The sequence below is a fragment of the Lissotriton helveticus genome, chromosome 3_1, assembly GCF_964261635.1.
Source record: "Lissotriton helveticus chromosome 3_1, aLisHel1.1, whole genome shotgun sequence".
Lineage (NCBI taxonomy): Eukaryota > Metazoa > Chordata > Amphibia > Caudata > Salamandridae > Lissotriton > Lissotriton helveticus.
In genome coordinates, this window is record NC_136061.1 from 15,563,507 (window position 1) to 15,584,286 (window position 20,780).

At 45.7% G+C, this 20,780-nt stretch overlaps 1 protein-coding gene across 1 annotated transcript in view; it reads right to left on the minus strand.

Annotated features, from left to right (window-relative positions):
* The window catches only part of LOC144822035 (CD5 antigen-like), a 606,799-nt gene extending 586,535 nt beyond the window's left edge, over positions 1-20,264 (minus strand). Inside the window, exon 1 of the mRNA XM_078679104.1 lies at positions 20,260-20,264. The gene's annotated coding sequence lies outside the window, so the exon portion shown is untranslated. The remainder of the gene's footprint in view (positions 1-20,259) is intronic.
* Between the last annotated feature and the right edge of the window lie 516 nt (positions 20,265-20,780).

The following is a 20,780-nucleotide window of genomic DNA, read 5'->3' on the forward strand; positions in this document are numbered from 1 at the left end:
AATGATGACTGTATGACTGTCGAGATGAATGCAGACATACTTCTTATGTGAATGCGTGAGTGCATGGATAGTGCTTGAGTCAATTAATGAGTACATTGGTACTCCCTGAGTAAATGGATTAGTGCAAAGCTAGTCGATATATGATTGATAAGTGTACAGGTAGTGGGTGGATGTATATATAAGTGGATGGTTTGTTCAATATACAGTAGAATCTATTGTTTAAACCTCATTAGCTCTATAATATATCTTAAAATACTTCTTCAAAGGAGAGGATACAGCAAACTTCAAAACTATCAAGCATATGTTGTGAAACAGATGTATTGTGCCATGTTTTAGCTATCAAGTCACTAGAAAGAGGCACAAAGACACACATTGATCCCTTCAGAAACATGCTGAGACTTACACTAGTCTAAAACGTGTGTATTATTTACATTAAAATCAAATAACATATAAATACATTTTAAACATTTCTTCAGATTATCTTGAATATTCTATTATATACTCTTACCTTTTAAGTAATTTAGATAAATGATTCAGTAAGCCTATTTTTGACTACTATTATCCTCATCAGCATTGAAATTGTTTTCAACCTTGAGCATTACTATGAAGAAGAAAAATCAAAACTGTTATTTAAGGATAATATTTTACAGAAAGTATAATGTTATGTTTTTGAGAACACATTAATTTACAATTACATAACATTTTCAGTTTCCCTTCTTTGCTGTTCTCAGACTGTACACAACTTCGCAATACAAAGTGATTTGAATGTAGAAGCATAATTGAACAGTGGGGCAAAAAATAATCAAATTTATAGAACAAAAATCTCCTAAATCAGCATAGTACATCATTATCAATACATGTTATCCCTATTTACACTTTGTTAATCACTACTTTCAGCTACATTAACTCTATTATTTATCCCAAATGCATTTTAAAAAATGTGCAATCTCAATTACTTCCAGTACAATACTGATAATAAATATAAAAACTGTTTAATTGTAAACACATTTTTTCAAAATGTAATATCAATTAGGCTAAACAATAATCAAACATTAATTATAAACACTAATAGATTGCAGTCCTTTTAAATGTCTGTTGACATTTTTCCCAGTAGGCCGCTGTACTCAAAACTTTGGAGCAGACATAACATATAAGAATTTGCTTTTTGAAAAGGCAATTTAGCTTTGTATTCCAGGTGGGCATCACTGCAATGTATCAAGTTCAAGTTCAAATGTATTTGTTTGATTAATTCAAATCTTATAAAAATGCATAAAATATCACCAAGTATAAAAGAATGTAAAACACTATATACACAATTTTTCTAATATCGCATATTTACTAAAATTCCAGACTTGATATATTTTGGATACATTGAATTGATAGTTCTAAAAATGAATCTTCAAGTTTTGTACCAACACATACAAATTTAACAAATGCAGAGTTCATAAATATATCTTTAGAGTTTAGGCATGCCATCAATGCTTGTCTACATGTCCTTACTCCACGAACATTGAATAGTCTCTTAAGGGTGATTTTCTTTTCAATTTCTAATTCAGGACAAAGACAAAATAAATGTATAATATCCTCTTGCCCACATTTACATATCCTACATATATTGTTCTCCTCATTGCTCTTCCATGAAGGTAAATGACATAAAGTGGTTTCTGCTCACCTCAGAGACCTACGTTTTCATAAGCATAACATTTACAGAAGTGATGGAGTTCCCTTCATAGATGAAGGAAACAGAGTGTTTCTCAACAACCGTAAGCTGTGCATACGGACTTACATGTAGCTGGAAGAAAATCATAATGAACACAATGGCTCTTTTTAAAGCCATCCCCAAAGTAAAAAATATATATTAACTGTGGTCAAAGGACTCCGCCCTGCTAGCCGAGGTTGCAGAGATTTGGTAATTACGCATTACAATGAAAACACGGAATTCATGCAAAAACCTTTACATGCTAAAAAGTATATAACCAATTCACAAAAGTGAGCTTTGAAAAATCTGAGGCAATGAGAGAGGTAATGATTTTGGATTCCCCCAGAACCATGCTGAACGATTTGGTGGTGGTCCAACCTCCTAGGACCATCCCAAGCAAAGTTATGGGCAAAAATAAAATACCAATCAAAGGCACAGCAAAGCATTATGGAGCAAGATTCTAGAGTGCCGTGAATATTATAGCAATAGCTCTCAGCTGAGCCGGAAGAGCCGCTGCCGCTTGAGGAATGTTTTGATATTGTATACTAAGGGATCATATTCTTTCATCATGTTACACACATCTTCCACGCTGTAAATGGGGTTTTGGACCCACTGTGCAGCCTGGTTAGCCACTACCTTTTTCTCTGCATCTCAGAACACACATATTGACCCATGCGCTCTTTCAACTTTGTCCAATCTCCATCTCCAAACCCGCTAACAGGCATCCCTTCACTCATGGAATCCAGAGGATGTATAACCAGTGAAGGAGAAGCAACCGGAGTGACAGTACCAACAATGCTAAGGGCTGCATCACAGCAGACAAAGCTGTTGAAATAGATGCTGAAACAGTGGGTGGAGGGAGTGCTAACAGTCACAGTTGCTGCGGACGGCAAGGAAGCAGAAGGAAGAGAAAAAAAAAAAGGCGCTAATGCCAGGGCCGTCGAAAAAGCAGCAGTAGATACAAGAACAGAGACAGTAGAAGCAACCGTAGCAGGCGGCTGTGAGGGCAATGAAACAGTGATATATATCCTTTGTGGGGCATACAGGGGTGGGGGTCGATTATCTAATAACTCCTCCACAAAAGTATGATTTTCATCTTGGGCCACATAAGATTTATAAATATGCAATCAAAACCTCATATCTTCACGTTCAATCCCTGTCTCGTGTTTCACTCTACCATGTGCTACAGCTTGCTGAGTCCGTTTTTGCATTCTCCCCTTTTGTGCCTCATTTTCCATCTTTTAGGTTTTAGACATAGATTTTATTTTTGAAAAAATGCAACCACTACAAGCAATCAAAACAGCTAACACAATGCGCAATATGGAAACAAGAAATAATGAATCAAAATTAGTTGCATGTAGAACTTTTGGTACAAAAAGCGTATGAAAGAAAAATAGAAAAAAGAAAAAGGGGGAGGGCGGAAGGAGAGACAAGGGTAAAGTAAATATTCATACTGTAATTAAATAAATACATGTGCAGGTAAAATAGCTTAGTACATTTTAAAAAGTATCGAACAATATAAGAAAGAGATTGTCGTGTAACCGGCTGGAAGGCCCATTGGCAGCCCAGGCCACATAGAGAATTAAATCAAAATTGCAAATTTACTAAAAAACCTGGAGAAAATTAAGTGAAGTGAGCAACATTTTTCCTTTATAAAAAAAGGAAAATTACTTGCACAAACGTTACTAGGCCCCTACTGAAACTATAGGCCACCCTCCACAATACATTTAAAAAATTTATCAAAAGTACAAATAGAACCAGGGGCATGACCTCAATCAAACAACAACACTAGTTTTCCACGTACTTGAGAAATCTCAAATAAAAAGTCCTTAATTCCAATGGTATATATGCAACAGACACAAAGAGTGATCCTTCCAGTACCAACTCTAAATGAAAAGTATCCAGGAGATAGTCAAAGCACTGGCAGGAGATTCCTGGACAGGAACAAGAAGTTGGAGACTCTGGGGCACTTCCTTCCAGGTGGATAAAATGTTTTGAAAAAAGGACTCCTCGCACGAAAACACCAACGTCAATGGTCCATGTGAGTAGGTTTATGACTACAAATCATCATTTCAGGAAGACTTTGATGCTTCTTTAGGAGAAAATCCTCCCCCGATTGCAGCTGTGGTAGATCCGGCATGTTCAGGAACACATGGGTCAGAAAACCTCCAGCTGGAAGTCGCTGGTGCACCCGAATGATGTGTTGGTGACTGCATAATGTCACAGGGGATATGTGGCCAGCTAAATAATCTTGTGGATCTCTCAAATGGTTTTAAAAATCTTGTGGGTGATTGCAAGCACACAGCAAGTCACTCCCACATGCCTTAAAGGACATTTCGAGCACACTATACAAAAAAGCTCCATTCCATTACTGAATACAGAGTTTATTAGAAACTCTATTTTCTTTGCAGAGTGCTGTACTCTTGAAGCGGGGCAGAGTTTTACATCAAGTCCTAGTTCTCAGTGGATACGCCAGTCCCTCCCCACAACCTAGTATGCACTCTCATCATCGAAGGGATAGATGTCAGCGGAGAGACCAGGTTCTCCCCACAACCTACTACTCACTTCTGTTATGCAAGACAGAGCTCTCAACAGAGAGGCTAGTCCCTTCCAACACCCTATTATGCACTCTGTAGTAATTTACTTCTCTACTGTTCTCCAATGAATAGAATGTCCATGACATGACATGACATCATAGAATGTTTGGGTGACTCTCTGGCTCACAGTGTCAGTTAGTCAACTCAGGCTGAGCTGCTTGGAGCTTGCTCCTGGTGGGATTTTACCTATACTTCCTATCTTCTCCTACTCATCTATCCTAGAAGGTTCCCAGGGTGACTATCCTGCGGTGTAACCTATTTAGGGGAGGTTGTGTGTTTGTGGGCAGTCAATGCTCCACTTCAGTTTCCAGGGTCACTAACCTGCGGTGTACCCTATTTAGGGCAGGTTGTGTGTTTGTGGTTAGTCAATGGCCCCATTTCAGTTCCCAGGGTGACTAACCTGCGGTGTACCCTATTTAGGGGAGGTTGTGTGTTTGTGGGTAGTCAATGCTCCACTTCAGTTCCCAGGGTTACTAACCTGCAGTGTACCCTATTTAGGGGAGGTTGTGTGTTTGTGGGTAGTCAATGCCCCATTTCAGTTCCCAGGATGACTCAATCAATCAATCAATCAAGGACATTTATAGAGCGCACTACTCACCCAGAGGGTCTCAAGGCGCTAGGGGGGGGTGCTGCTACTGCTCGAACAGCCAGGTCTTGAGCTTCTTCCTGAAGGAGAGGTGGTCCTGGGTCAGGCGGAGGTGGGTCGGAAGGGAGTTCCAGGTCTTGGCGGCCAGGTAGGAGAAGGACCTTCCTCCTGTTGTCGCTCTTCGGATGCGGGGGACGGCGGCGAGGGCGTGGTTGGTCGATCGGAGGTGGCGTTTGGGAGCGTAGAAGTTGAGGCGGCTGTTGAGGTATCCTGGGCCTTGGATGAGTAGGGCTTTGTGTGCGTGGGTGAGGAGCCGGAAGGTGATTCTTTTGTTGATCGGGAGCCAGTGCAGGTCTCTCAGGTGTCTGGAGATGTGGCTTCGTCTGGGGACGTCGAGGATGAGTCTCGCCGAGGCGTTCTGGATACGCTGGAGTCTCTTCTGGAGCTTGGCGGTGGTTCCGGCGTAGAGGGCGTTGCCGTAGTCCAGACGGCTGGTGACGAGTGCCTGGGTGACCGTCTTCCTGGTTTCGGTGGGGATCCACCGGAAGATCTTACGTAGCATGCGCAGGATGTTGAAACAGGACGAGGAGACGGCGTTGACTTGTCTGGTCATGGAGAGGGAGGAGTCCAGGATGAAGCCCAGGTTGCGTGCGTGGTCTGTCGGTTTGGGTGTGGTGCCCAGGGCGGGGGGCCACCAGGAGTCGTCCCAGGCGGAGGGCGAGGAGCCCAGGATGAGGACTTCCGTCTTGTCTGAGTTCAGTTTCAGGCGGCTGATTGTCATCCACTCGGCTACGTCTTTCATCCCTTCGTGAAGGTTGGCTCTGGCGGTGGCGGGGTCGTTGGTGAGGGAGAGAATCAGCTGGGTGTCGTCGGCGTAGGAGATGATGTGGAGGTTGTGTTGGCGTGCGATGGCCGCGAGGGGCCTCATGTAGACGTTGAAGAGGGTGGGGCTCAGCGAGGATCCTTGAGGGACGCCGCAGATGACTCCGGTGGCCTCTGACTTGTACGGTGGTAGGCGGACTCTCTGTGTTCTTCCGTCGAGGAAGGAGATGATCCATTCCAGTGCCTTCTCGTGGATTCCGACGTTGCTGAGGCGCTGCACTAGGGTGCGGTGGCAGACAGTGTCGAAAGCTGCGGAGAGGTCTAGGAGGATGAGGGCCGCTGTTTCTCCGTTGTCCATCAGGGCTCGGATGTCATCGGTGGCAGCGATGAGGGCGGTCTCGGTGCTGTGGTTGCCTCGGAAGCCAGACTGTGAGGGGTCGGGGGATCCATTCGTCTCGAGGAAGGTGGCCAGCTGTTTGTTGACGATCTTCTCGATGACTTTGGCTGGAAACGGGAGGAGCGAGATGGGGCGGTAATTCTTGAGTTCGGTGGGGTCCGCTGTAGGTTTCTTGAGTAGGGCGCTGAGTTCGGCGTGCTTCCAGCTCTCCGGGAAGGTGGCGGTGTCGAATGAGGTGTTGATGATGTCCCGCAGGTGGGGTGCGATGACAGCGTCGGCCTTGTTGAAGACGTGGTGAGGGCTAGGGTTGGTTGGAGATCCGGAGTGGATGGAGTTCATCATGCGGACGGTGTCTTCGGTGCTGATCGGTGTCCAAGCGCGGAGGGTGGTGGTGGGGGGCGGTGGTTCGGTCGTGGCGTGCGTCGGTTGAGTGCTGAAGCTGTTGTGTATGTCCGCGATCTTGTTGTGGAAGTAGGAGGCGAGGGAATTGCAGAGGTCTTGCGAAGGGGTGATGTCGTTGTTTCCGGCGTTGGGGTTGGAGAGCTCCTTCACGATGTTGAAGAGTTCCTTGCAGTTGTGTGCGTTGTTGTCCAGTCGGTCCTTGAATGCAGTTTTCTTGGTGGTGCGGATCAGTTGGTGGTGCTTCCGGGTGGCAAGCTTGAGGGTGGTCATGTTGTGCGGAGTTGGTTCCCTTCTCCAGTCTTTCTCGAGGGCTCGGCAGTTCTTCTTGGAACTCATGAGTTCGTTGGTGAACCATGGGGCCTTCTTGCTGCCGGGTCTGTTGGGCGGGGTCCTCAGTGGGGCGAGTTCGTCCGCGCGGTGTACCCTATTTAGGGGAGGTTGTGTGTTTGTGGGTAGTCAATGCTCCACTTCAGTTCCCAGGGTTACTAACCTGCAGTGTACCCTATTTAGGGGAGGTTGTGTGTTTGTGGGTAGTCAATGCCCCATTTCAGTTCCCAGGATGACTAACCTGCGGTGTACCCTATTTAGGGGAGGTTGTGTGTTTGTGGGTAGTCAATGCTCCACTTCAGTTCCCAGGGTTACTAACCTGCAGTGTACCCTATTTAGGGGAGGTTGTGTGTTTGTGGGTAGTCAATGCTCCACTTCAGTTCCCAGGGTTACTAACCTGCAGTGTACCCTATTTAGGGGAGGTTGTGTGTTTGTGGGTAGTCAATGCCCCATTTCAGTTCCCAGGGTGACTAACCTGCTGTGTACCCTATTTAGGGGAGGTTGTGTGTTTGTGGGTAGTCAATGCTCCACTTCAGTTCCCAGGGTTACTAACCTGCAGTGTACCCTATTTAGGGGAGGTTGTGTGTTTGTGGGTAGTCAATGCCCCATTTCAGTTCCCAGGGTGACTAACCTGCGGTGTACCCTATTTAGGGGAGGTTGTGTGTTTGTGGGTAGTCAATGCTCCACTTTAGTTTCCAGGGTTACTAACCTGCAGTGTACCCTATTTAGGGGAGGTTGTGTGTTTGTGGGTAGTCAATGCCCCATTTCAGTTCCCAGGATGACTAACCTGCGGTGTACCCTATTTAGGGGAGGTTGTGTGTTTGTGGGTAGTCAATGCTCCACTTTAGTTTCCAGGGTTACTAACCTGCAGTGTACCCTATTTAGGGGAGGTTGTGTGCTTGTGGGTAGTCAATGCCCCATTTCAGTTCCCAGGGTGACTAACCTGCGGTGTACCCTATTTAGGGGAGGTTGTTTTATTTTACAGGGTTAATACTCTGCGCTGTTCCCAATTTTTGTTGGTTCAGTTTTTCAGGGTCAGTATCCTGGGTGTACCCTATTTAGGGGAGGTTGTGTTATTTTACAGGGTTAATACCCTGCGTTGTTCCCTATTTTTGGTGCACATTGTTTAGACATATTTTCTTCTTGACACTGTGCTCCTGTTGAAGTTTTCCTGCTTGGAACTCGTGGCCAAGGGTTTCTTGTTGGTAGGACTTTGAGTGAGGAGCTTTATCACATTTTTAGTGTCAGTATGTATTGACCAGTGGAATTATTATTTTTTTCTTTTCTTCAGAGCGTTTTTCTCTAGGGTATTTTTGTTATGGGGCTTCCACTCTTCTGGTTGTCTAGAGTGAATTTTACCCCTGTTGTATCTCTCCCAAGGGTCTGTGTCTAAACTCATCTTTGTTTATGTTTACCAGGGTGCCTACCCTGTGGTGTAACCATGTATGGGGAGGTTGTGAGTGTGATCACCTTTCTTTGCTGCATTGGTCCGTATTCATTTAAACCATGCTGTTTCCCTATGGGAGGGGGATGAGGCATATAGTAGTAAAATTTAGTTGTTTTTCTGTTCATCTCAAATTTAGCATCTTATTGTATTTCTACTCATGCTAATGATATCTCATGCTGTGCATGTCATACATTATTAGATTTGTGTATCTCATTTTGTACTTTCATGCTAATGTTATATTTGAAGTATCTGGCCTATCTTTCTCTCTATTCTGTTGTCATTCCCTAAGGAAGGAGGATGTGTAGTAAATTACTTCTCTACTGTTCTCCAATGAATATAATGTCCATAACATGACATGACATAATAGAATGCTTGGGTGACTCTCTGGCTCACAGTGTCAGTTAGTCAACTCAGGCTGAGCTGCTTGGAGCTTGCTCCTGGTGGGGGTTTACCTATCCTTCCTATCTTCTCCTACTAATCTATCTTAGAAGGAATCTACAATAAAGGATTATCTAACTATACAGCTGGACTTTATATCTTCCTTTACTACACACTCCCATCATCAAAGAGAGAGATCCAGGTAGAGAGGTAAACCCAACACCCGTTTATGCACACTTGTTATCTAAGAGAGAGGTCTCACTAGATAGGTCAGTCCATTTCCAGATCCTACTATGCACACCCGTGTTCCAAGAGAGAGGTATCCTTGGAGAGTCCCTACCCACACCGTACTACACATTTCTGTCATGCAAGAGAGAGCTCTCAGAGGAGATGCCAGTCCCTTCTACACACCTGACATCCAAGGGACAGGTGTCAGTGGGGAGGCCAGATGCTCCCCACACTCTACTATACACTTTGTTCATGTTAGAGAGAGATCTCAGCTGAGAGGCCATTCCCTCCCTATACCCTATAACACATACCCATTATACAATCCCTACTACGCACTTCCATCATCCATGAGAGAGATATCAGTGGATAAGTCAGTCCCTCTTTTTCCCTTTCATACACACCTGTCACCAAGAAAGATGTGTCATCAGAGAGTTCGGTCTGACCGTACACCCTGCTATGCTCTCCAAGAGATAGGTCCACTGAGACCTCTCTCTTGGATGATGACACCCCATCATCAAGAGGGAGGTCAAAGTGGAAAGGTCAGTCCCTCCACACAACCGACTATATTTGTCCATCTTCCAAAAGACAGGATTCAGAGGAGAGGGCAGTCCCTCCCCACACTCTTACATACTTCTGTAATTTTAGAGAGTCATCTCAGCAGATATGTCACTCCATCCACAACCCATAATCCAAGTGAGTAGTCTCTGCAAGAAGGTTGATGACTCCCCACACCATACTACTCACACCCATCTTCTAAGAGAAAGGATGCAACAGAGAGGGCAGTCCCTCCTACACACTTCTGTGACCCAAGCAAGAGGTGTCAGGAATTTGTCCAGTCCCTCTTAACAGCCTACTACTCACTTCTGTCATACAAGAGAGAGGCCTCAGCAGAGAGGCCTGTTTTTATTTTATTTTATTTATTGTGAAGGTTTTATATAGCGCTCGCTCCACCCAAGGGTATCAGAGCACTTTACATATTGCATGGTAAAAAACAAGGAAAGAGCAACAATTGTTATGAGAGAATAACATTTTGCAAGGTGGTCTAAAAGAGTCAAATTGAGTACATAGTGGGAAAGGGAAGAAGGGCATAATTAGATCCAATATTAAAAGAACAAATATGTTGTTACATAATAACACTTTTACAGTATACAAGGCAAACATAGTAGAGCGAGGGGAAATTGGGTAGGGTGCAGAGGGGTGGGATGGGAAGAATGGGCAAGGTAAGGGTGGTGGGAGAGGTGTGAAGGGGGCCAGGAAGGGGGTGTGAAGGTGCAAGGAGAGGGTGTATAGGGCAGGAGGAGGAAAGTAGTCAGTACGGAGAGCAAGCGATTAAGTCCCCTAGTATTTAGTGAGAAGGTGTATTTTGAGGTCTTTATTGAAACTGACGTACGAGGGGTTACATTGAAGGTCTTAGGGAGGGCGTTCAAGATGTTGGGGGCCTTGCCAGAGAAGGAGCGGGATTGGGAGGCATTTTTTTAGTAGAGGGGGTATGAGGAGAAGTGAGTTGATGCTTCTCAATGTTCGGTCACAGCCTGCTTTAATGAGTTTGGTTGCGAGGTAGAGTGGAGTCGTTTGATGGAGGGCTTTGTGCGTAATGCAGGCAATTTTATAGGAGGATCTGCCTTCAATTGGGAGCCATTTGAGGTTTTTTAGGCCAGATGACATATGGTCAAAACATTTACAGTTAGTTGATAGGACAAGCGATTGGATAATTAATTTGAATTCTTCGGCTGGGATGAGAGTTTGACATTTTTGAGATGCCAGAGTGTGAAGAGTGCTCCTTTTGCCGAGTTCTTTATATGGGAATTCAGCGTGAGTTTATTGTTGGTAGTGATGCCGAGAGATTTGATAGATTGAATGGGGAGAGGGTTGTTTTTGGGAGAGAAGAGAATGTTCTCAGTTTTGTTAGGGTTAAATTTGAGATGATTGGTGTGGAACCAGGTTTGGATCTTGGTTAGTGTGGTGTTGAGGTGTAGGATATCAGAATTGGATTTTATTTTATGGTACAGTTGAGTGTCGTCGAAATACAGGTGTTAGTTAATTCCGGCTTGTTTAAGTATGAGGGTAAGGGGTTCTATGAAGAGATTAAAGAGAGCAGGAGAGTGAATGGATATTTGGGGGACACCTAGGGAGACAGATTATGGACTAGAACCACAGTTTGGGATTTTGTTTTGTTGGGTTCTATGTTGGAAGTAGGAGCTGAACCGGTTTAGGACAGTGCCATTAAGGCCAAAGTGATCTTTGAGTGCATTGAGTGAGGTTGGGTGGTTAACTGTGTAAAATGCAGTGGTAAGGTCGAGAGGATAAGTAGGCAGGTCGGGCCCTTGTCCAGGGCAAGGTGGATGTCATTGACTATGTTGAGCAGTGAAATTTCAGTGCTGCAACCTTTGCGGAAGCCTGATTGTAGGGGGTCCTAGTAGGTTGTACATGTCAACGTGTTTGTCCGATTGAAGTAGGGCACATTTTTCAAGGGCTTTGGACAAGAGGGGAATGTTGGGGGGATAGGGCAGAGATTGTTAAGGTCATTAGGGTCTGCCTTGGGTTTTTTTGGGATGGGAGTAATTTGGCCGAATTGGTGGCATATAAGAACACTCCCTGTTGAGAGGGAGGGGTTAATGATGCAGGTCCAATATGGGAAAATGACATGCTTTAGATGTTAGACAAGTGTAGAAGGGAGAGGATCTTTAGTGTGAGATGATGTTTTCAGTTTGGATAGGATGTTTAAGACTTCCAGTTCTGACACGGAGTGGAAGTTCTATCATAAGGCATTGTTTTTAGGCGGTGGAATACTGAGGTAGGGTTCGGAAGGGGAAGGTGGTGGAAGGTGAGGTGAGGGGGTCAGGGTGGTTTCTAGGGGAGGGGTGATAACGGCGTGGTATTCAGGGAATATTGGGGGGTGAGTGGCAATTTTGTTAGAAAATAGTCAGCAATTTATTCACATTTGTTAGTTGAGGCCACCAGGTTGAAGATTACACAGGAGGTTTGTTTTCTTATAATGTTGAACAGTTCTCTGAGTCTGTTTTGGCACTGGAGAGTTGCAGATGAAAGAAAGATACTTTTTCAGAAAAATAATGTTTTTTCTATGAGGATCTTGCAGTTCTAAGGAGAGAGAGATGGGAGGGGGAAGGGTATTGTCTCCATGTTATTTCCGCGTGTCCAAGTGAGCGTCTTTCTTTGTTTAGGCCTAAGGGGAACCATGATTTAGAGGGGACTTTTTTGGCGTTTTAAGTTTCAGAGGGGCAAGTCGATCCAAGACCTCAGATACGGTTTTGTTAAAGTGCTCAGTGAGTTCATTTGCATTTGAAGAGGAGGGTATGACAAAGTTGCGTTTGGAGGTTATGCTCCAGTGCGCCAGGGTTTCTTGTCATAATTGTGGTTTTATTGTTTTTTACTGGGGTGGGTGGGGCTGGAGGGGTGATCATAAACAGTATGAGATGGTGGTCAGACCAGTCAATAGGGATTATGTTGGCTAGGGATGCCAAATCAGAGTTAGAGATAATGGTGTCGAGGATCGTTCCTTTGGAGTGAGTACCCAACAGATGCCTCGCCGCTGCTGGAGCACAGTCACCGAAGATCAGCTATCCACCACACTCACCCAGAGCCCACCCGCTGACCCCACTGACACCGTGGCCCACAACCTCAGACAGTGGATCAACGACTGCACCAACACACTTGCCCCGATTAAGAAACCCTACAACAGTCACATAAACAAGAAAGCCAGCTGGTTCACTGAAGACCTCTGGGCCGCCAAGCTAACCTGCCAAAAGCTGAAGAAGATCTGGTTCCGTGAATGAACACCGGAAATCCATGAAGCCCACAAGAATGCCACCCGTAGACACCATCACCTCATCAGATCCACCAAAAGGGCCTCCTTCAAAAAAAACCTACACAACAACGCGGACAACAGCAAAGAGCTCTTCAACATTGTAAAGGAACTCTCTAACCCCAGCTCCCACACCAACGCCGTCCCACCCTCGGAAGACCTGGGCGACTCGCTGGCCACCTTCTTTCACCGCAAGATCGCAGACACCCACGACAGCTTCAATGCCACGACCGCCCCGACAACCACTGAGACCTCCACCATCCACACCTACCGCTGGCTCTCCTGGACCAACATCAATGACGATGACACCATGAAGAATATGAACACCATCCACTCTGGATCTCCATCAGAACCAGGCCCACACCACATCTTCAACAAAGCCAGCACATCCATCGCACCCCATCTCCGAAAAGTCATCAACACCTCCTTCGAGACAGCAACCTTCCCGGAGAGCTGGAAGCACGCCCAGATCAACGCCTTTCTCAAGAAACCCAAGGCGGACCACAAGTACCTCTAGAACTTCCAGGCCATCTCCCGGTTCCCGTTCCCTGCAAAGGTCATTGAGAAGACCGTCAATGAACAACTGACCCAGTTCTGCAGCAACCACAGCACCGAGACTTCCCTCATCGCCGCCACCGATGACATCAAGTCCCTGCTGGACAATGGAGAAACAGCAGCTCTCATCCTCCTGGACCTGTCAGCCGCCTTCGACACTGTCAGCCACCACACACTACGAACACACCTCCAGAACACCGGGATCCAAGAGAAGGCCCTGGACTGGACCCCCTCTTTTATCTCTGGCAGAACACAGGGCGTCTGCCTTCCCCCTTTCCGCTACAAAGCCACCGAGATCATCTGCGGTGTACACCAGAGCTCATCCCTCAGCCCAACTCTGTTTAACATCTACATGGCACCGCTCTCCCTTGTCGCCCATCAGCACAATCTCAACATCATCTACTATGCCGATGACATCCAGCTGATCCTCTCCCTCACCAAGGACCCGCACACCGCCAAAACCAACCTTCCCGACGGAATGATTGCCGTCGCTGAATGGATGAGGAACAGCCGACTGAAGCTGAACTCAGACAAGACAGAGGTCCTCATCCTCAGATCCACCCCTACGGCCTGGGACAGCTCCTGGTGGCCGACCGCACTGGGAACCGCTCCAACACCCACTGACCACGCACGCAAGCTAGGGGTCATCCTCGACTCCACCCTCTCCATGACTAAACAGGTCAACGCCGTCTCCTCCTTCTGCTTCAACACCCTCTGCATGCTCCGCAGGATCTACAAGTGGATCCCCACTGAAACGAGAAGAACAGTCACCTAGGCCCTCGTCAGCAGCAGGTTGGACTACAGAAACGCCCTCTACGCAGGAGCCTCGGCCAAACTCCTGAGATGGCTCCAACGCAGCCAGAATGCCTCTGCATGCCTTATCCTCGACATCCCTTGCCACTGCCATATCACACCCCACCTGAGTGACCTGCACTGGCTCCCAGTCAACAAGAGGATAATCTTCAAGCTCCTCACCCACGCACACTAGGCACTCCAGAACACCGGACCAAGGTACCTCAACAGACGACTTAGCTTCTACATCCCCACTCGCCAGCTCTGCTCCACCGACCTCGCCACAGTCCCCCACTTTGGAAGAGTGACCTCTGGTGGCAGATCGTTCTCCCACCTTCATGCCAAGACCTGCAACATCCTCTGCATCCACCTACGGCAGAGCCAAGACCTGCTGACCTTCAGAAAACTCCTCAAGACCTGGCTTTCGAGCAGTAGCAGCATTTCCCACCCCAGCGCCTTGAGACCCTCATGAGTGAGTAGTGCGCTTTACAAATAACATGATTGATTGGTTGATTAGGGGATTGAAAAAGTTGTTTGCGGGTCTAATCTCAAGAAGGTTATAGATAAGGTTACTTGTAGGGTCATCAGGATTTTGTAGTTGGAAAGTAACAATTTAGTTAGATGGTCAGAAAATTCTTCGGCAAAGGGAAGGGGTTCACCAGGTGGGTGGGAAATGTTATGTAGTCGAATTGGGGGAGAGCTTTTCATTTGAACTTCGGCTCCAAGGTTACAGAGAGTTTTAGTTTTTCTTTGAAAATAATTGCTAATCCACCCCTTATTTTTTTAGGTCTGTCTCTTATGAGAATAGAATATCCAGGGGGGGCAAGAAGGTCAAGGATGGGTGTTGAGTGATCTTTGAGCCAGATTTGCGTGAGGAAGGCGATGTCAATATCTTCATTAGGGATGGTTTCTGATATTTTGGTTCCATGGCGGACTGCTGAGCGGCAGTTCATGAGCATGCAGGTAAGAGGTTTAGGGTTGGTGGTGGGGACGGGGCATACTTGAATTGTGGTGAGTTGAAGGGGGTCTGGGGGAGCTAGGAGAGCAGTGGGTTCTGCTAGTCCCCATGATTACATGAATGTAGGAGTGAGGGGAAGAAAGATCTTTATGTGGTGGTTTGTTGAGGTAGGAGTTGAAGAGGTCAGAGTTGTCAGGGGTGGAGTAGATATATGAGGTGTGAAGGGGTCTGTGTGAACGGGTGTACAAAGGAGTTGTTGACCAAAGCAGGGCTTTATCGGGGGCTAGCACATGGAGCAGGTTTTGGGGTTGTAGGATTTGAACTGATTGAATTCTTCTCCGAGTATGGTAAGTCCCGTAACCAGGGTGGAGATATTGCAGTCCAAGTTGCGAAGTGTCTGGTTAAGAAGAGTGAGGAGTGAGGTGGTTTGGGCTGAAATGGGGGAGGCGTTAAGGCCAAAATAGTTGAGGTGTGAAGGTTTATCGTTTGGCGGGGCTAGAAGTCAGGAGGGGCATATATGGGGAGTGTTGGGCTTGTGGGAGTGGGGAGGGTGAGGGAGGGGGAGGAGATGTGAGCCTGTCCCTCCCCGCACTCTATGATGCACTTTTGTCATGCTTAAGAGAGGCCAGTCTCTGTCTGTACCATACTATGTACTTCTGTCATACAAGAGGGAGGTCTCATAAGAGATTTCAGTACATCTTACACCTTACTAGGCACACCCATCTTTCAATAGAGAGGTGTCACTGGAGAGTCCAGTCCTTCCCCACACCATACTACACACTTCTGTCATGCAAGCGAGAGGTCTCAGCAGAAAGGTAATTCTCTTCCCACACCCTAGTATGCACACTCATCTTCTTAGAGACAGATTGTTGTAGAGATGGCAATCTCTCCCTACACCCTGCTATGCACACCCATCATCCAAGAGAGAGGTCTCAGTGAAGCGGTCAGTCATTCCCCGCACCCTACTACTCACACTCGTCTTCCAAGAAAGAGGGTACAATGGAGAAGGCAGTCCCTCCTCAACCCCCCTACACACTTCTGCCATCCAAGCAAGAGGTATCAGTGGAGATGTTGGTCTTTCCCCACACCCTACCAAGCACTTCTGTCATGCAAGAGATTTGGTTCTCAGCAGAGAGGCCAATCCTTTTCTACAACCTCTTATGCACACCTGCCATCCAAGAGAGAGTTCTTAGTAGAGAGTCCAGCCTCTCCCGACACTCTACAGTGCCAGTTTGTCAGGCAAGAGAGAGGTCTCAGAAGAGATGTCAGTCCTTTTTTACACACTGCCACATATCTGTCTACCAGGAAAGAGGTGGCAGCTGGGAGGCCATTTCCTACCTACATCTTACTAGGCACTTCTGTGATACAAGAGGGAGATCTCAGCAGAGACACCAGAATCTTTCCACACCCTACTGCATTCAACCAACAACTAAGAGAGAGGTGTCATACTACGCACATCTGTCTTCCAAGAAAGAGGTGTCAACAGAGAGGTCAGTCCCTCCTCACTGCTTGCTACAAACATTTGTCATGCAAGAGAGAGGTGTCAGGGGACAGACCAGTCCCTCCATATACCCTAGTACACACAGCACACCTGTCGTTCAAGAGAGAAGTGACAGTGGAGAGGCCAATCACTCCCTGCAGAGTACCAAACACTCTGTCATGCAAGAGAAAGGTCTTAGTGGAGAGGTCAGTCCCTCCGCATACCATAATACCCAGACCTGTCTACCAAGAGAGATGTTTCAGCGGTGAATACACTACCTCCCAACACACTTCTATGCATTTTTTCATAAAAAAGAGAGAGAGGCATCAGTAGAGTAGTCAGTCCTTCCAATAACAAATTGTGCACACCGATCATCCAAGAGAGAGGTCCCAGGAGAGATAAGTCCCTCCATACATTTCATGACGTATGCCAGTGGAGGAGTCCTAGAAGAGAGGGCAGGCCATCTCCACACTTTAGCATGTACAAAGAGTATGTGGAGAGCTGTCAGTGGTGAGGTCAGTCCTTCATCACACCATACTATGCACACCTGTAACTCTGTTGAGTACTCACAACTATACATGCCTGTCACACTGGTGAAGATGTCTTGGCAGAGAAGGAAGTTTCTTACTGTATTGTGCATTGCATAGTTCTCTGTCAGTTTGATTAGGTAGGATGTTTGAACCTGCAAGACTCTTCTGTGAATTGAATAAATATATAAGAGGGCAAGATCCTATTTGGGTGTTCTCACTCGAGCGAGGAAGCTATAGCAAAGCTCAATTAGATAATGTGGAGTTTCACTAAAACAATCAGATAGTGTAGAAGTAGGGTGGTTCTGAAAAGGGCCTTTGTGTTTATAATGTATAGTGTACAGTTTGATGTCCAACTGGATGCATCCCTTCATATCCACTATTCGTGCTGGAAAACCCATTGTGGGTAGCTGCTGCGCATTACAAGTGCAATATTAATAATAATAATAATAATAATAATAATAATAATATGATAAGGAGCTATCCTGTTTTCTCCTGCAGTGATGTCCACACTATCATTCCTTTAGCTGCCTCTGCATATCAAGATGGATATTGTTATGATAATGTTACTAATAATTGACTTACATTTGCTTTAGATTTTTTATTTAAGTGCTTCAAGATATTTAAGATGCCAAGTAAAAAAAAAAATGAAAAGATTAAGACAAACCTAAAACGGAAAAGCCTGCAATCTTTCAGAAGTGTCCAAATAATGTAAATATGGTAAAAAGTATTACATTTTAGTAAAACACGTTATTAACCAGATGTAACATTTCTAATGCAGGGGTAAATTATGATACAAATGTATCAATGTCCAACAAAATATGTTGTTCTTTCCAGAAAAAGCAAAAAATAAAAACAGAAAACAGAAACTGAGCAAGTATATTGAGGATCAGCAGTGTCTGTCAACTGTCTACTAGACACAGCATTTATTTTAAAGATAAAATAATGTCTTTGAATTTTATACAAAATAAAGTGTTTAGATGAACTAGTTCATATTCTTTAAAAGGAAGCGACACAAAAAGGTGCACATTGTCAAAAGAAACATTTGCACTATTTTCCAGAGACAGACAAAACCCACTTCCAGTAGTGATGCATTTCAAATGAGGAAAGTTACTCACAGAAGAATGAGTTAGTCTTTGAGGTTGACACAGATGTTCATGCATATAAAATGAATGAAGGTACAACAGTTCACAACGAAATGTGAACTGTAGGAAGGGCTGGTGCAAGCTGATACCTCTCCTACAACCACAGGCGCACAACAGAACCAATGTGAGCTGTAGGGAGAGCTGGTGCAAGTTACACCTCTCCTACAACCACAGGTGCTCAACAGAACCAATGTGAATTGTAGGAAGGGCTGGTGCAAGCTGACACCTCTCCTACAACCAAAGGTGCACAACAGAACCAATGTGAGCTGTAGGGAGAGCTGGTGCAAGTTACACCTCTCCTACAACCTCAGGTGCTCAACAGAACCAATGTGAATTGTAGGAAGGGCTGGTGCAAGCTGACACCTCTCCTACAACCACAGGTGCACAACAGAACCAATGTGAGCTGTAGGGAGAGCTGGTGCAAGTTACACCTCTCCTACAACCACAGGTGCACAACAGAACCAATGTGAGCTGTAGGGAGAGCTGGTGCAAGTTACACCTCTCCTACAACCATCAGTGCACAACAGAACCAAGGTAAGCTGTAGGAAGAGCTGGTGAAGCTGAGACCTCTCTTACAACCACCAGTGTACAACAGAACCAAGGTGAACTGTAGGAAGAGCTGGTGAAAGCTGAAACCTCTTGTACAACCACCGGTGCACAATAGAAGCAAGGTGAATTGTAGGAAGAGCTGGTGCAAGCGTACACCTCTCTTACAACCACCAGTGTACAACAGAACCAAGGTGAGCTGTAGGAAGAGCTGGTGCAAGCTGAGACCTCTCTTACAACCACTTGTGCACAACATAACCAAGGTGAGCTGTAAGAAGAATGTTATATTCCATATAGGTACCCTATATAGGCGTAGGTAACACTGCAACCTTTCACCTATATCCCTGCCTACATTTCATACATAATTGTTCATAGGGACTGACAAGTTTTTTCCTGGTTTGTTACTTATACATTATGCATGAGGCTTCTTGGAAGCACAGCAGGGTGAACATCTCCTGTATAATATCTATGTTAAAGTTCAAGCCTGACGTCATCCTTTAGGCTAACACTGGAACACAGCAAATTAGGACCCCTGGGGAGCACTGTGGGAGTATATATACATCATTTCTTGCTGAGACAGATAGAGGAGACTGTGACTTCCTGGGCTGACACACTGACCGGAGACACTGATGTTCCTGCAATCAGATCCTACAGCTAGCAGCGGTCTAACATCCTTCGTGGGGTGTCCAACTCTAGACCAGGACGGGGTCCCATATTCACTCCTTACTCAGGTAATGGGATTGACTAGACCTTCGAGGGATTCTTGGCATAACGCATAATACCTACACGATGCTTGGTACATTTAGGTACATCTAGTTAGGGAGGCATTGTAGGAGTACGCATTTTTTATCATGTATGTTATGTACTTGTATATTCATGATTACTGCCAAATGGTGGAACTGTACCATCCATTTACTTTCGTAGAACAGCTAATCATATATCTCTGCTACTGTCCAATAGTTGTTACAGCAAATCTATTCTACACTAGAATAACAACTGTTCAATAAATCCTTATTGAAATGCCCAGACTGTTTATTGTGTGTATCTCTGAGACAAACTAAGTGAGCACGAGTGATTGAGCGAAAAGTAGTGTATTGTTTCCACAATTCAGAGGGATGGGCGTTGTCATGTTCTGAGGTTGCCAGAAACTATTCTCTCCCTGATAAGAGGAGATTCTAGTGGCACTCTCAGCTAGCTTACGCAAACAGGTTAACAAATCCAGTGGGGGTGCTCAAAATCAGTTTGCCACCAAACCCACAGTTTACGTTATCCAAACACGCATATTCTGTACGGGATATATAGGAACTACATGACAAGAGCTGCTGCAAGCTGACACCTCTCTTAGAGTCACGGGTGCACAACAGACTGCGTTGAGCTGTAGGAAGGGCGGGTGAAGGTTGATACCTCTCTTACAACCACAGGTACACAACAGAACCAAGGTGACCTGTAGGAAGGGCTGGTGCAAGCTGACACTTCTCCCACAACCACAGGTGAACAACAGAACCAAGGTGACCTGTAGGAAGGGCTGGTGCAAGCTCAACCTCTTTTACACCCACAGGTGTACAACAGAACCAAGGTGAGATGTAGGTAGAACTGGTGCAAGCTCAACCTCTTTTACAACCACTGGTGTACAACAGAACCAAGGTAAGATGTAAGTAGAGCTGGTGGAAACTGATACCTCTCCTCAACCACAGGTACACAACAGAACCAAGGGTTGATGTAGGAATGACTGGTGCAGGCCACTTATGCACCGTCTGGTTGGGGAAGGAGAACACATGTGGCAGAGGGAGACACAAGTAGGGGTGCAGGGGCAGAGAGGCAGCCAGCTCCAGTCTCACCTGCACTGTCCACATGTCAAAGAGGGCTCCTGTCCTTACGCAGAGTCACATGACCACTTCCCAATGAACCTGTCATATGATTGAAAAGCCCATGTAATCAATGACATTTATCATCATGCAATTGACGAAAGTGGGTGAATAACAATATAAATGATGCTTTTAAGAGACAATCTAGTGGGGCTGAGGTGACCTTTGTCCCCTCAGTCCCAATGGAACGCATTATATAAATACCC